We start from the raw sequence: 14,847 nt of genomic DNA, 5'->3' as shown, positions 1-14,847 counted from the left end.
GGGACGTGGGTACATCTCCTGATAAACTCTGTATGGTTATGGACCTATGTATGGTTGTGGGACGTGGGTACATCTCCTGATAAACTCTGTATGGTATGGACCTATGTATGGTTGTGGGACGCGGGTACATCTCCTGATAAACTCTGTATGGTTATGGACCTATGTATGGTTGTGGGACGTGGGTACATCTCCTGATAAACTCTGTATGGTTATGGGATGTGGGTACATCTTTTGATAAACTATGTATGCTTATGGACCTATGTATGGTTATGGGATGTGAGTACATCTTTTGATAAACTATGTAGGTACTCAGGCTTCTCCCCAGTGTGGTTAGGATGTCTTTTATGCAAAAGGAATCAAAATTATGGCAGCACCTTCTTATGGCAGTTATTTGATTACGGAGCCCCTTTTAGAAGCCTCTCAAAACACACTGGAGGCTACTCGCTACCACACTGATTTAGGCCTGGCCTTCTGCCATTTTAGGGAGACTTGATGGACCATCCTAACGGAACTATGACTGCAGCCCAGCCATCCTCAGCTCATCTCCCCACAGTAGAGGAAGAGAGGTCTGCAGGGAATGTCCTCAGCACAAGGCGGCCTCTCGATGCTCCATAAGAGAGGCAGTAAAAAATCTTGTGGTTTGAAACGTGAATTTTAATGATTACTTTCCTGTGCCCTTATCTCATTTTGTTCACGGCTAACCTGCCCTTGTCTGTTGCAGGACACACAGGTGACTAGGTGTGTTCCCTGCTTCTATGGAACCTCATTTAAACGCCTCCCACATGTTATATAACCAGGGAGCTGAAAAGAGGCCCATGTTGGGTCAAATTGGCATAGAGAGGACAATACTGTTCCAACAGACTCAATTATTACTTTTGTCTCTTGCCTTTTAACCTCCATCCTATCTTTTCTGATACCTTCAATTACTCTGTTTCATACTATGATTGTTTTTCTTTAAACAGTATAGGTTCTCTGTAGCATTTCAACTATATATTCCAAGCAGCTACTAAAACTGCAATAGGGGGTGTGATTTTTGATTGAGATAATAGGGAACAGAAGTTAATCTAAGTTTCTAATGAAGAAGTTGTCTATTTCTCTATATTTCTTACATGTACATAAAACTCATTTCACTGACTATAATAAATAAAATCCTGTAAGTATTTCCCTAAATTCACTTGATAATTAGTCCTCTGTCTAATCCTTGTACTTCTATTCATGTCCTTTTATAAGGTGGTCTGGAATAGCCTATTAGTAGCCCGTTACCAAGGGCAGATTTTCCCGACTACTTGATTAATTTGGATGTGGTTCTGTCTACACACAGTGCTTTCTAATTTCTCCATAGGTGAAGATCTTTGTTCAGTTTACTTAGCTTTAGTACTTCAAAAAGAAAATTTATAGGTCCAACATTAGTTAATTTTATATTTGATTAAGTAGTTATTTGAAGGATTAAAGAATAATCGAAGACTTTGATTTGGATTGCATTAGGCTCTCATAAATCAGTTATATAAAAGGAAAATTTGTTTACTTTTCACTCATTTAATTCACTATGTATTTACCAATCATGTTCAGGGGAGAGGAATTACACAGTGGGGGAGATTTTATGTCGGGAAATATAATAAAAGTGAACTTGCAGTTATAAATCCCTAATCGGGGATCTAATGTTGGTGCCAGGACATCAGAAACAAGCTAATTGGCAATGTAAGAAAGACCTAGGGTAGGAGGAAGATTTTCAAATCGATTGAGCCAACGATGGGCTGACATGAGACAGATGAGAGAAACTGCTTTCTGAAAGCTGTGTTTTCCCCCTTGCTCTTACTCTGAGAAAGGCTAAACATATAATGGGAAACGGCAAACAGAAATGAATCCAGGGAGTTCAGGGTTTCAGCCTGAGGCTTTGCCATAGTTCTACATCATCCAGATGGTCTCATCGTATCCTTTCATCTTTTCTCCTGAAACCGTCTGTAAAGGCCATAAAAATGCCTGTCATTTTAGCCTCTTGAAGAAAAGGTTTAGGAAGAAGATGGAATTCCTTTTTTTAAAAAGAAAACTCTGGAGTTAGAGGATATAGAAAAATAAAAGCACCATTGCTACAAATAAAGAATACAGACTTCAAAAACAAGCAAGTTTGGTCTGTACACAACCCAAACCGAAATTTAAATGCTCAGAACTGGCAGCACAAGAGAAAAGCTCTGTCCAGACTTAAGATCCTGGCTGTCTGAACGCCCCCAGAAGATTGTACCAAAGAACTCAGAAAACATATGCAATAAAAGTAAATACACACTCCACACACAGAGAAAAGAACAGCAAACTTCAGGTAACTATTTTGGATTGCAAACAAGGATAAATTTAATGTTCAAACAATCTGATAAAATAACCATGTGGAAATTGGGGGAAAAAAATACCCTAATGGTTTTGGAATGATTGGCTCTAAAAGTTAAGTCCCTTCCCTCCCACTACCTCACCTAAAAGCAGACCCCATCTCAAATGTAATTCACTCCCTGTCAGTCACAGTGCCTCTGTAGATTACTATCACCCATATCAGCCTTGACTTCATGGCTCTGTGGCAAATGAAAAAAATAGAGAGGTTTTTTTTTGGTTGTCGTTTTGTCTGTAGTTGTTTGCAGCTCAGATGTAGCTTAGTTCCAGGGACACCATTGACTCCAAGATGTGCCCTGGAAGGTTGCATTCATTTAGAGTGCAAAGGGCATGCTGCCCCCTACTGTTGTGCAATGACATAACCCTCAGCGATGCTGGGTAGGATGTGGGGTAGGCTGCACAGGCACGGGCTTCAGACAGGAGACAAGGTGGTAAACATGTCCCCCTGGGAAATCTGGGAAACACAAGAAGGGCACGGGACCAGGGTATTGATCCAGTTTGTTTGGATATTAAACCCAGGGGAGCTCCAGAATGCTGGCCACTTGGGGACAACTCCAGGGCAGGCATTTCAAATATGCTTCCAGAAATACACATCCTTCTGTATTTCCTGTCAAAATAGGTCACAGATCTGTGATTCTCAGAGAACATGCCCTGAGCAGAGCCTGCCCAGAATGAAGAGGCCTCCACCTATCTGAGCACTGGAAAGGAAGTCCAGAGACTGTCCCAGAGTGGTCACTAATAAATCTGTTTTCCGTCTGTTCTCCCTGTCTTTCATTAATCTCAGCCCCAAAAGCCAGAGAGTTGGTCCTCCTACTTAAAATCACAAGTGCAAGAGGCGAACCCTGGACAGAGTTAATTCAAATGTGTATGTAATGAATTTTACTGAAACATTTGCACTCTTAGAAAAGGATTGAGGAGTTAGGTGAAAAATCAGTTGAGGATATTTCGGTTTTGGCTTTATAGAGACAATTGTTTTCTTTCTTTCTGGCATAGTTTTTCAAAGAGTTTCAGAGTTTTTCAGCTCTTTATTTTTTACACATAAATCTGCCTAGACCTTGGAAACATAAGCTAATCAGAAAGAAAAAAATCTCGGAACAATAAAGGTGATGAAGGTGGCATCCGACTGAGATTAAGCATTTTGACCCCCCTGCCCTACGAGAGCCCCTCCTTATTTCAGAAAAAGTAAACAAATCTTGTTTTAAATTAAAAGATGGGAATTAAGGTACTCTCTGCGAACCGGGCATCTGATTGGAAATATTTTGCATGTAAAAGAGCCAAGTCAGAGAAGGCCTGGTTCAGCTGCAGGAATCATGTGATACCTAAAAAAGCAGGCGGTTCAGAGGAGGGAGTTTTTCACGGTGCGGCAAATAAGAAGCAGCTGGGTCTCCAGCCTTCCTCCTCTCCCAGACACTCCGCAGCAGCCGGGGACTGAAGTGCCAGCTTTACGTGGATGTTGCCAGAGCTTATCTTTAACTAGTCTGTCTCTTCAATTTATCTTTCATCTATGAATAGAAATGCCCCCGCTCTGACTTCCAACTCCTAAACACACAAAGGGGGCTTAAGACCCCATGATGAAAGAAGGAGTGGAGAGTATTCTCCTGCGCTTTGATGACGAGGTGCCGGGACGTGCCTACATCACCACAAAGGGGTCTAGATCTATAAACTGTGAAAATACAAATCTGCTAGAATATCGGATAAAAAAAAAAAAAACCAACTAGGCAGATCAAGAGCAAATGCCTTTGAAACAGGCACAGCACCTAGTGAAGGGATTGTGCGCAAGCCAGAGGGTCTGGAAAATCATATCAGGACCTTGTCTCCAGTCCTACTGGGATATAAACAAGGCCCAGCATGCTTTAAGCATAAGGAAAGCTTGTGGGTCTGAGGAAATGAGGAGACGTCTTGGATATTGTAGCATTTGATCCTAACTGTCAATAGTGTTTGTTACAGCACAGATGTAGTGGCTGGGTGTCAACCTTCTGTACATGGTATATAGGGTTTAGGTATAAGCCAGTTTAGGGACAGAGGGCTTGAGGTTAGGCATTAGGTACAGTCCAAACAAGGAATGCGTTTTTGTCCCCAGTTTGTTATGCAGTGATAGCAACGTTGCAGCATTATGCAACAGCAAATTGTGTTTGGGCTTCCTATTAAATGCTAATCATATGCCCCATCTGGCCTACCTATCCCCTGCAACAGGAGTTTTGGCATATATGTGTGGACAGAGTCTTAATCGGTGTGAACTATGGTACTCAGACTCAAAGAACAATTAAGACTTTGCCATTTACAGTGATTGAGTGCGACCCACAGAAGATACTTCGTGCTAATTTGTGGCAAGAGTAAGGATGTGTCATCGTCTGTCCTCTGCACCCCCTGTTCACACCTGCCACATGGCCAGACCTACTGTAGGAACTCTGGTATATAACAGGAGAGAATGGCCACTGAGAGATCCCCCCAGCTTGGGAATGAGGACAGCTAGCCCAGACCTTCAGGGGACCTCTTCCTACCTTTCAAGAAGATGTGGTCCTATATACTCTTCTCCCAGCAGTAAGGAAAGTATGGGTCACTCTGCAATTTGCAGGTCTACACAGGGTGGAATGGGGAGGGAGGGAAGGACCTGCCGTTGTTACTGGTACTTGGGCCATGTGGTACCACCGCAGACACCTGCTCGTTTGAGGAATGCTTTTTGCCACATACCCTGGAAATTCATGTTCTCCTAGTGACGTGCCAAGCAGTCCTAGTTCTGCCATTACCCTAGTGATGAATGCCTTGGGTCATGAGTTTACCTGACCAAAACACATTTTGCAAAGCCAAATATTTCCATCAGTACAAAATGAACACGCTTGCCAAAAACCACAAACCCAGGATTCCAATCTGTTAACACTTGCAAAAGATGGAGATCCTATAAGAACAACCCAGTCCTTGGGCTCTTTCGTCTCCTATGCTGCCTTTACAGTTGTTTTTAACTACCTTTCAATTCCTATTTGGACATCAAGGAAATGACAGATTTGGGGAGAAAACCTAAGTGCAGGAGAAAGAGCTACCAGTCTGGTCCTGGAGGGTAATTATTAGGCATCTCGGTGTGATGATTTGTCCAATGTGAAAAATTCATAATTTGAAACAAATGCTTTGAAATTGTGCCTTCAATCATACTCAAATGCCATGTATTCTTTCAAATAATTAAAACCACAGCTATTCCAAGAAACACAGGATTTACAGATTTCTATACTCAGTATAATCCAAGGAAGAGAACTCTGACCTCATACTCACGGCCTATCAGAGGCTGGTTTATTCAGGTGGGTAAACTAGACCTTCGCATGAAGGAGAGATTCCTACTGGGTATTTTTGTATGGTTTCTGGTATTTGACATTACCACACCAGCTTAGAAATAAATTATTGTTTTCTTTGGAGATTCTTCATCTAGGGACTGATTACTTGAGAAAATGTGCATCCATTTTTTTTTTTAAAAGTTCTGAGCAGAAAGAGTTTAGACATTTTGTTTATAAGGTCAACATGAAATCCACTCGTCAAGAGTTGAGAGTAAGCTCCGTGAGGCAACGTAGTAATTAAATGTCCCTGTGAAGTTGTGGGTTGCAGAATGCCATGTCTCCCAAGGAGTTCAGTCCTGCAATCTTGTGATTAGAAGAGTTTGCTTTGTGATCATCAAATGGGTAGGTGTGTACGTGTGTATGTGTGTGAGCAAATGATTCTCAAGTCTCCTATCTGCCTGGCTGTTTGAAATACAGCTCATCAGGCTAAATTAAAAACACTCTTTGTTGATCTGAATATGTTTCTTTTTTGAAATGTGCTGAGGTAAACAGGTCTGTTATATAAATTCACAATAGTTCTAAGGGAGCAGGGTGGATGGGAAGGTTCTTTGTGTTCACATTTTAAGACCTAACATATACTTTCTTAAGTCACTCAGTAGTCAAATTGGAGCTGGAATATAATAAAGTCAAACTCTTTTAATGTTTAAAAAATTTTCAAGATTGAGGCCTGAGGTTTCAAAATGATCTGAAGAAATTTATAACTCAATTGTACTTGGGGATTTATCAACACCCACAGACGAATGAGACATTGCTTTACAACTGTAGAACTCAATAAATTTGATATTGCTACATTTTACTAAGATGAAAATCACCTTCTAAGTTAATGGAAGTGGTTCTGGGAATTTCAAAGAAATTTGAGATCAGTTTTTCAATGGTTTATATGTGGGACAATCGCCTTCCTTTATCACTTCTCTACCTTCCCTTCTTCAATAATCTCTCTCGCTCTCTCTGTCTCTCTCTCTCTCTCACACACACACACAGAGCAGAGTGCTCAGACTCAGGGGGAATCGGGAAAGAGACAGGTGAAATTTGTGAGCAGCAGACACTTTGCTCTACACTTAGACTCGACTGAGTGTCTGATATGAAAGCATATAGATGAACATCAAAAAAAAAAAGACATCCCACATCAATTAATATGCAAATGGAGAGATCCCAGAACTTTTCCTAAACTCTTCAGAGAATGAATGATAAACATATACACTTAAATTATTTATCAGCTTGAGCTTCCGTAGGCACAAACAACTACAGCTACTAGAAAATTCATATCTGACAACTTTTCACACATCTGGAAAAGATGAATTCTTCATCACACCGCCCTATGATGATAAGTACTCATTTATCTTTTTCTTTATACCCCACTGCTAAATCCCAGACTTCTCTGTACAGTAAGACCTCACTCAATGGCACTGATAGGTTCTTGAAAACTGGGACTTTAAGCAAAATGATGTATGTGTAACGAAACCGATATTAACATGGACTGAATTGGTTAATGGATATAAACATGAGTTAAGTTCTATGACACATTTCTGATCATAAAAAATTACCACACTTCTGAATAAAAGCCCCAGACACTTCCTATGTTAAACAGTGAAATAAAAGTGAGCTATATATACGTTTCAGAAAGATTAATAAAAGTAATGATTTACCCAATTTGGGGGGAATCAGTGAGCGATGGCAGTTGTAGAGGTGGTGAGTTAGATGAAAGAATACAATTTTAAGGAGCACTTCCTCTCCTAGTTCAAAAACAATCACAAACATGGTGGGCTTGCTGAGCCCTTGCACACAGCATTTATTGTTCTGCATCTGTATAATTATCATATGCTCCCCGTGGTTTAATTTTGCAATGATTTGTATTTGTTCATTCATCTACTCTCCAAACTGTGTATTCCAGCAGAGTTAGGGGTGGCCAGAGCCTGTTTTGGCAGCTCAGGAGACAAGGCAGGAATCAACCCCGGATGGGACACCATCCCCTCCGGTGGCACACTCACACACACCTGCACTCGCTCAGACAGGGACCATTTAGACACGCTGATTCATCTAAATGTGCACATCTTTGGGATGTGGGAAGAGACCAAAGTACCTGGAGAAAGCCCATACCAACACGGGAGGAAAATGCAAACTCCACACAGATAGTGGCCCTGGCAAGGAATCAATTATTTTTTTCCTCATCCATGTTATAATATAACAACATTGAGAGAAACATTATTTGAAGACTTGTACTTTAGTGTTAACATCCCACTCTAAGCCCACAGAACTCATCCCTGTGAATAAATTCATTCCTATTTGACTATTGCTTAATAGTCAACTTTCTTTCACTCTATCTTCATTGTTAATTAAAACTAATAAAAATGTATCTTTTATCCAGAGAGAGTCAATTATTGTCAGTATTGAGAGGTGTGGATCCGGGTTCAGTCTTCTACATACAGCTAACCTGTTCTAGCACTGTTTATTAGACAGGGATTCTTTACCCCAGGGCATACATTTGTTTGGTTTGTTGAATATCAGATGGTAACATGTGGCTGGTTTCATCTCTAGGTTCTCTATTCTATTCCATAGAACTATATATTATTGTGCTAGTACCATGCTGTTTTGATCACTGTAGACTTGTAGTATAACCTAAAGCCTGATAATGTGTTGCCTCCAGATTTGTTTTTGTTTCTTAGAATTGCATTGGCTACTTAGGTTTTTTTCTGCTCCCATATGAGACAAAGTACTACTTTTCCAGGTTCTTCAAAGTATGACACTGGTGCTTTGGTGGGGATTACATTAAATCTGTAGATGACTTTGGGTAGTGTGGACCTTTTAACAATGCTGATTCTTTCCAGCCATGAGCATGATATGTTCTTCCATTTGCTAACACCTTCAGCCATTTCTTTTCTCAAGGTTTCATCGTTGTCTCTGCAGAGATCCTTCATGTTCTTTGTTAGGTATATTCCCAGGAATTTCATTTAAATTTAAGACATGAAACAATAAAAATTCTAGAGGAATGTGTGGGATTAAGTCTTGACAACATCACCCTGAGAAAAGATTTTATGAAGAAGACCCTCTTGGCAATTGCAACAACATTAAAAATAAATCTATGGAACCTAAGTGAGTAAGCTAAAAAGCTTCTGTGCAGCTAAGGGTACAACAATTAAAGCAGCGGTTCTCAGTCTGTGGGTTGCGACTGTATTAAAGGGCTACAGCATCAGGAAGGTTGAGAACCACTGAACTAAAGCATACAGACAACCTTCAGAATGGGAGAAGAATTTTGCATGCTTGGAATCTGACAAAGGGCCGATAACTAGAATCTGCAGAGAACTCAAAGTAGTCATCAAGAATACAGCAAGCAATCCTATTAATAAGGAGGCAATATATGTATTTCTTTAGGTACTTAAGATAATTGTAGTTCATTAATTTCTGTAAAGTTAGTTTTATAGAAAAAAGAAATAGGTACTAATAAAACATTTAATGAATGGCTGAAGAAATGTCTTTGCAAAGTAGTCAATGACCTATCACTGGGAATCTAACCAAGCTTGAGTGACCAATGTTAGAGATGGAATAAAGAGCAACTTAAACGACCTCAGATTTGCCTTGCAATTTCATAGGGCCTTTGGTCCAAACCCAGTCTTTAATTTCTTGACTAAAAATTCTTTATAATTTTTTTTGCATAAAAATTTTGAGATTTTTTACTTTACATTATAGCATTGATACAATTTCTACATTGTAGAATTGGCCCAATTTCATAGGGCCTTTGGTCCAAACCCAGTCTTTAATTTCTTGACTAAAAATTTCTTTATAATTTTTTTGCATAGAAATTTTGAGATTTTTACTTTACATTGTAGAATTGATACAATTAATTAATGACCCACATAAACTTATCTAAAATATTAGCATTTTATAAAATAGATTCATAATTCCTTATTAGTTCTTCATAGAATTAGATTTTTTTTTTTTTGAGACATAGTTCACAGCAACCTCAAACTCTTGGGTTTAAGTGATTCTCTTGCCTCAGCCTCCCAAGTAACTGGGATTATAGGCATCTGCCACAACACCTAGCAATTTTTAGAAATGGGGTCTCACTCTTGCTCAGACTGGTCTTGAACCTGTGAGTTCAAGCATCCACTCCCCTTGGCCTCCCAGAGTGCTAGGATTACAGACATGAGCCACTGCACCCAGCCCCATAGAAGTAGCTGTTAATTTGACTCCTTTCCCTTCTTTTGTATTGATAAAATTTTATCAAGTAATTAGGAAATAGAAAAAAATTGGAACTGATTTATTTATGTCTTTGATATCTTTGATGAGCATTTTGTAATCTTCAGTGTAACTATACTGTATATGTTTTGTTAAGTTTATAAGTATTTCATTTTCTTGCTAATGTGATTTAATTTTGGTAATGCTAATGTGATTTAATTTTGGTTTTCATATGCTCTTTCTTTGTATATAGAAATGTGATACATTTTTGTGTGTTGACTCTGGGTCCTGCAACCTTGCTCACCTTACTTAATATAGCAGTTTTGGGAATATTTTTTGAAGATTTCTCAAGATATTTTATATAATCATGTCATTTGCAAATAGGGATAGTTTTATTTATTCCATTCTAACATATACGTATTTCATTAATTTTTTGTCTCTTTGATGAGGCTAAGAACATCAATTATTACATTACTATGAACAAAATTACTATTGTAAGAGTGGTAAGAATGGACATTTTTGCCTTGAGTCTTTCATCATTAAATATAATATTAATTGTAGATGTTTTGTAGATGCATTTTTATCAAGTTAAAGAAGGTGCCCTTGATTCCTAGTTTTCTGGGGATTTTTATGATTGAATGTTGTATTTTGTGAAATGTTTTCTCTCCATCAATCAGTATGATCATATAAGTTTTCTTCTTTAGCTTGGATATATGGTGAATTATGTTGCTTGATTTCCAAATGTTGAACTAGCCTTGCAAAACTCAATAAAGGACACTTGACCATCCTATATAATAATTTTTATACATTGCTTGATTTGATTTGATAATATTTTGTTAAGAACTTTTGCATTTAAGCTCATGAGAGACATTTGCCTATAGTTTATTCTTTTTGTCTTTATCTAATTTTGTTATCAGGATAGTGTTATTTTCATAAAATGAGATTGGAAATCTTGCTTCCTCTTTTATTTTCTGGAAAAGATTGTATAAAATTGATTCTTTTCCCTCTTTCTCTTTTTGAGACCAACTCTCACTCTGTCTTGGCTAGAGTGCCATAGCCTCAGCTTAACTCACAAGAACCTCAAACTCCTGGGTTCTAGCAATACTCCTGTCTCACCCTCCCAAGTAGCTGGGACTACAGGTACCTGCCACAACACCTGGCTAATTTTTCTATCTTTAGTAGAGATGAGGTCTTTCTCTTGTTCAGGCTGGTCTCAAATTCTTGAGCATAACAGATCCTCCTGTCTCAGCCTCTCAGAGCACTAAGGGGGTAGGCATGAGCCATCCCACCTGGCCAATAAATTTGATTTTAATTGTTAAAATACTTGGTAGAGTTCTCCAGTGAAACCATCTGTGCCTGGAGATTTTTTTCCCAGGAACTTTCTAATTCCTAACTCAATTTACTGTCTGTAGGCCTATTTAGTTTCCCTGTGGTATCTTGGCTGAGTTTGGACAGTCTGTGGATTTTCACACTCATGTCTTCCAACTTGTCAGAGGTATGAGCACAGAGCTGTTCGTAGTGTTACCTTCTTGCTTGCTTGGTGCCTGCAGAATCTGCAGAGATAGTTCCTGGTTTATTCCTGATATTGGTGGTTTGTGCTGTTTCTTTTTTTTCTTGTCAGTCTTGCCAGAGGTTTATCAATTTTATTGATTTTTTTCCCCAGAGAACCAGTGTTTTGTTCCATTGATTTTCTCTGCGGTTTTCCTGTTTTTAATTTAATTGATAAATGCTTTTGTTTTTATTATTTCCTTCCTTCTGCTTGATGATGTTAGAACTTTATTTTTCTGTATTTATATTTTCATTTTAAACACTGTATTATTTCTGAATCCATGTGATGGTCTATAAATATTATGTTAATTGTGTTTAATACTAAAAAAATCCTTAAATTGATAACAATGCTTTATATTTAACCATGCATGGTAACCAAAAAAAAAAAAAAAAAAGTTTATATAGAAAGTGAAACTCGGTTGACTGGCATGTAATAAGTAAAAGTTATACTTAAGTTTCCACTTGAACAAGAGATTCTTGGTATTTACAAGTATTAACTCTCAATCTAAAAAGCCATATCTAAGAAAACATTTTCAGCACACCTTTAAATCACTGGGCTCAGATATGTTGAGAGCTAAGAAAGTTCTCTGAAGGTTCTTTCTTCTATGGGAGAGACAGGGAAATGGCAGAGGAGAAAATAAACTGAAGAGAATCTTACCCACACAGGAAAGAAGGGTTTTTTAGCTGAAATATAGCTGGAAAATTTAGGTAGAAGTCTTACACAAGAGAGGAGGGAAGGCAGAAATGTCTGAGTCGGAGAAAGATGGCTCCCTAAAGAAAAACCTGCTGCCAAAAAGAGCAGGGGCTTGCAGCTGAGTTATGTTGTGAATCAATGCGGAGAGAAAATAAGAACTTACTCTAAAATATGTATTTAAAAAATAAAAGGTTCTCTACCCTGTATTTTTTTAATGTAAGTAATTATAATAAAAAAGATAGCCCTGCCACATGGCACAGGGCAGGCTCTTGCTACTTGAAGTGCGCTGGTAGACCAGCTGCAGGGATGGAGCCTGGGAGCATTTTAGAAATGCAGAAGTTCCTGGGGCGGTGCCTGTGGCTCAGCGGGCAGGGCGCCGGCCCCATATGCCGAGGGTGACGGGTTTGAACCCAGCCCCAGCCAAACTACAACCACAACAAAATAGCCAGGCATTGTAGCGGGTGCGTGTAGTCCCAACTACTCAGGAAGCTGACACAAGAGAATCGCCTAAGCCCAAGAGTTGGAGGTTGCTGTGAGCTGTGACTTCACCGCACTCTACCGAGGGTGACTAAGTAACCCTAAAAAAAAGAAAGAAAGAAAAGAAGCGCAGAAGCTCAGGGCCTTCCCCAGATCTTCTGAAGCACGGTCTGTATTTTAAGACGCCCCCCAGGTTATTTGTATACACCGCGGAGTTTTAGAAACGCTGGTGTAGAAAACCAAGAATTGAACTGCAGAGAAGAATCAGTTTCTTTTCCTACCTCATCCACTCGGCAGCTTTGAGCTTTGGGCAACGTATTACACCTGCAGGACTCTTGTCTGTAAAACCAGAGGCTGGACGAGGCAGAGGTCCTCTCCGCGTGGTCCCTCAGCTGGTAACATCGGCGTCTCCTGAGACACACAGGAGAAGCCAATTGTACCAACTCAAAACTCCACGGGCGGGCGAGCCCCTGATCTGTGTTTCGGCAACCCCAGCAGGTGTTTCTGATGCAAGCTGAATGTCAGAAACAGTGAATGGTCTCTAAAGTACGTTTCAATGTAAACATTTTATGATTGTTTCAAAAACTTCAAACGTTTCAAGATCTTAAATACATATCTACAGTATATCCTACTTGAAACGAAATACTCACAGGCTTTAAACAATGAACTGGCATCCGTTTCATCCTTGGCTGGTGCCCTTATCCATTTAAAAATGTTCCTTATGTTTTTTTGAATATAAGTTTGAGCTTACATACAAATATATCAACTTCTGTTAAATTTGTCAAGTGACAAGAGCAGATTTCTTAGGCTCTGATACAAAGAGAACAATCGATTTGAAGACTTCCTTCAGACAAAGAAACAAGCTTTCTGCCTGTTAACACATGATGATTTCAGTCTGATGCAGTAGAGGTTTTTTTTCCTCCTCTGCAATTAGCAAACCGCACATATTCAGTGCCAGGATGGCTGGCAAGGGTCATTTTCATTATTGTAGTTCGCGCTGAATGCTAAGGATTTCTCTTTGATCCAGTAAGAAAATCTAAAAAAGCACACAAGGTAAACTTCACTATGAGGTTAATCACAGATAAAGCCAGGATCACATAGGAAGCTGTGAATCATGGAACAGCTGATAGGATTCAGTAAGAGAATGTGAGAGCAGTAACTTCTGGCCTGGCTCAAGCAGGAGGAGAGAATTAGGGGCCTTTGAAACTCGGTCAAGAACACAGACAAGCACTATTTTCAACCCCTGCTTTTATCTTAAGAAAATGCGCAGTGTAAGCATCAAACAGCATGCATTGAAAGGAGGGAAGAGGTGCACATAATCTAATAGCCCAGTTCATTCCAGGCAGCTGTATTATTGTGGGGGGACAGCGACATTCCAAACTTGGGAATGCACAGAGCCGTGTTTACGTTAGCTCCACGCATAGCGCTCGCTCTTTAACGCATCTCCAAGGGGCTTTTCCCCTTGAGTATGACTGTGAACTATTTACAAATATAATTAAATATATTGGGAGAGGATGTATTTGCACACTTAAGCATATTTGCTTTCACAACTTCATTACTGATGTGTCCTGGTAAGTCATCAGGACTGTCAGTTGCTGCCTCTGACATCTTCTGTTTAAACCACTGAGATAGCAGACACAGCCCCTGGTGGGTTTTTTCCCCTCTCCTAAAGATTTTCATTCTCTTGATCTTTTGCTTCTTGATGAGTGGACCAATTCCACCGACATTTCTGGCTAGATTTTCAAAGCAACAGCATCCAATTTTATGAGAGCAAATTGGCTTTTTCCTTCTTATTTTGCAGAGAACAATTTATTGGCTTTACGCATAAATCAAACAGGCACCTTAAAAACAGAAGGCGCTGAAAAAGGAGGGCCCTTGAAAATCTGGCCTAAAGGTGTTGCTGTTGCTAATACATCAGCAGGACTTTGATTTTTCTGTAAGGTGTTTGTCTCTCTAACCACTCCATCTCCCCAAAGGGAATGAGGGGTTTGGGTTCCAAAGAATCAGTTATAAGCATATTTTGAAGCAAAGGTTATGTGTGCCATGAGGAGAGCTGCTGAAAGAGGCCGTGCAGAAAGGCATCCATCCCCAAAGTATCCATCCCCACAGGTCCCCAAAGATTAGCCCACAGGGATCAGACAGGCGCAAGAGAGAGGCGGGAGGGTGTGATAAAAGGGTCGGAGAGGAGGACATGCGTAAGGTACAGTAAGAAACAGAGGGAAAAGAAAGAAGAAAATGGCATGGGGCGGGGAAGAA

This window comes from Otolemur garnettii, unplaced genomic scaffold (genome assembly GCF_000181295.1).
Source record: "Otolemur garnettii isolate 467f Iridium unplaced genomic scaffold, OtoGar3 scaffold00160, whole genome shotgun sequence".
NCBI lineage: Eukaryota > Metazoa > Chordata > Mammalia > Primates > Galagidae > Otolemur > Otolemur garnettii.
The sequence above is the reverse complement of the archived record's forward strand: the minus strand, read 5'-3'. Positions refer to the sequence as shown.